General features: G+C 38.3%; 1 protein-coding gene across 1 annotated transcript in view; it reads right to left on the bottom strand.

Moving 5' to 3' along the window:
* LOC139566744 (uncharacterized) overlaps positions 1 to 2932 on the bottom strand; it is a 324355-nt gene that overhangs the window by 273494 nt on the left and 47929 nt on the right. The gene's annotated exons all lie outside the window — the stretch shown is intronic.

The following is a 2932-nucleotide window of genomic DNA, read 5'->3' as shown; positions in this document are numbered from 1 at the left end:
GTGTGGCTAAATTAAAAGGGTTTGCGCTGGTGATGCTCATGAAACCAGAGGAGCGTTCAGTTCGCTGCACGTTTGCTACGTTGCGGAAGGGTTTGTACTGAACAACACGTTTCCCCAAAACGTTCTTGAACAGACTTTGAGATACGTTTGCTCCGGTTTGGTGGGTGTGACAAGGTGTGCCTTAAAGCAATAAGCGAGGTACTGTATTTAATGGGCAGTGGCCATGCTGACAGTGTTCACCAAACCACAACCAATCCCCTTCCACGTTTTCATTCAGTACAGCAATTATCCATCAAAATACTGAACGCAGCCAAGTTTTAACCATGGTAGCAAATTGAGTTACAAAACCATGATTCATCTGCAAAAAACAACTGTCATTCTGAAGACTAAGATGCCTAGTTTATGGCACTGTGTCTACATTTTAGCCAGAATGTTGTACATTTTCACCCAAAATTCTTACCGAAATGCGTTCGGATTAAGTCATTAAGTCTTTTATACAATGTTACTTGAAAAAAACCTGGGACATCATATAAACTGCGACAGTTTAACCTTTCAGTACCCAGATCCAGTTTTCCTTGCAAAAAAAATATCAAGAGTGATAGGAATGCTCAAGGAGACCCCAAATAACATATTTCTGTTGGGTTTGATTTACATCACTTAATCCCCGATGTTACATATAACGTTAGGTAACACACTTTCAAGTGGCTTTACTTAGCTAAAAATTAACATTATTCTTAGAAAATGTACTCAGGCGTCTCTGGACATTGTATAAGCATTTTGCATGCATTGAATTTCAGAAACTCAACTTTTTGACAATGTACGAGACCATTCGGAGGGAGAATTTGGGATTTTCAGCGCAAATCTCTGATAGTGTAGTTTCAACGATTGGCCACCAGAGGATGCCAAAAGTGTTTATCGGGATGTCTTCTTGAAGATAGTGGTTTCCTTTTATATATTAATCATGTACAGACGCTTAACCAGGTGTTTAAAGACAATGTTACAGATATATAACATTGGGCTTTAAAGGGTTAATCCTGAAGATTATTTCTTTGTCTGACAAGTCAAAACTCATGTGCACGTTTGAGCAGATCCCTTTTGTCAAGTCAGGTATCTACTAGCATGCTAGCAGATACCCATAGACTTCCAGTCGTTGCACTAATGCTAGTTAGTATTGGCTTGTGAAACTACATTTAACTTCCTTCATACTGGACACAGAGACATAAAAATGGCATCCACGAGTTCATCTGACTCTGGGGAAATAGATTAAGGGTCTCAGTGCCAAAATCCTGAAGCATCCCTTTGAGGTTATAAAACTGTCATAAACAATGCACCGTGCAAAATCATGTATTATAGTGCATACTATGTACTGGTACATCAAAATAAATAAAAAGGTTGCAATATTATGTTTCAATTTAGTAATTCAGTCATGTTTTTAGTTGTCCTGCTTTACCAACCATAGCTAGCTAAAGTAGTACAGCATGAAGTAGTTAAAGTGGGACAGTCTTTATAGGCTTTTCCAATGGAGGAAAGACATCCAGTTTATCCAGTCCACTCTGCAGTTTACATTAGGGACCCCCTGTACTTTGGTTAGGCAGGGCTCTGGTTCTTGTAGTACTTGTTGTACTGTTATCCTATTATTTTTGGCACCAAGTAGAACTATCACTGGGTGAATTCTGTAAAAGTGAGACACTTTTTTCATATCCAGCTTCTGTCACCTCTTTCGATAGATTTCTGAAATCCTCAAGATGTTTCCTAATCACACAAAATGTAATTTGTGATTGGGGTACAATTACAACTATCCCAGTTTATCTAACCTGCTGTCCTAGTTTACCAAATGCAAACTGAAAATATGGTTTTGGCTCAGTGTACACAAATGGGTGTGTCATGCCTCCTGTGAATATGATATCAACATTTGTCATTTTTGTGTGATTAGAAAACATCTTGAAGATTTCAGAAATGTATCATGTGTTGGGCTAATATGTTGGATAGATGTCGAAAGAGGTTACAGAAGATGGAAATGCAAAAAGTGTCCCACTTATTATGAATTCACCCTGAATCATAAAAATTATATATTATTTGAAGTTGACATAAAACCATTATATTTATCACGGAAACACACATTTCTCATTACGGTAAAAATGTTTCAAGTTCCCGTAAAATCTCCAATCAGTTTTTAAATAAAGTTTATTCCCCCATGATGCATCAGTAGTTCCTATAGGGTCCAATCTGTCAAAATGTGGTTCACACCTTGTGATTTATGGGGGGGGGGGGGGGGGGGGGGGGGCGTGGCAGGAAGTAATACAATTAAGTTATTAAATTAGATAACCTCATGGTTTCACCCATGGTTGTAAAAATCTGGTTTGTGGATGACTGATTTGGGGTTTTGGTAACTAGGTAGGGGTGTGTTCTCTTGTGGCTGTGGGCTTTAGCTAAGACTAAGTTCGATTTGTGCATGGGTTGTCTGTTTGATTGATGTCTGGGCAGCAGGTAGCCTAATGGTTAAGAGGCGTTGAGCAAGTAACCAAAAGGTTGCTGGTTTGAATCCCCAAGCCGACTAGGTGAAAAGTCTGTGTTTGAGCAAGGCACTTAACCCTAATTGCTCTGGATAAGAACATCTGCTAAATGACTAAACTGTAAACGGTTTATGACATATGATGCAATGTCAGGTAAAACCTGACCTGGTATTCGTGACTTTATGACCACAGGAAGATTTACAAGAAGATTATGTTCCACATATTTACATATGTAACATGTCAAATATTATTAGACACAATTTGTAAGATCAGTGATCTATTGCACAATATAATTATATCCACTGATGCTGCAGACAACAGTTTTCTAGAAAGTACATTGGTGATAGAAAATGTCTTTGGTTCAAAGACATACATCATCACATGTACAATCTTTCACATTGTGGTCAGTGAAGCTTATG

The sequence above is a fragment of the Salvelinus alpinus genome, chromosome 39 (assembly GCF_045679555.1).
Source record: "Salvelinus alpinus chromosome 39, SLU_Salpinus.1, whole genome shotgun sequence".
Lineage (NCBI taxonomy): Eukaryota > Metazoa > Chordata > Actinopteri > Salmoniformes > Salmonidae > Salvelinus > Salvelinus alpinus.
Note: the sequence above shows the minus strand (reverse complement) of the source record. Positions and strands in the feature narration are given on the sequence as shown.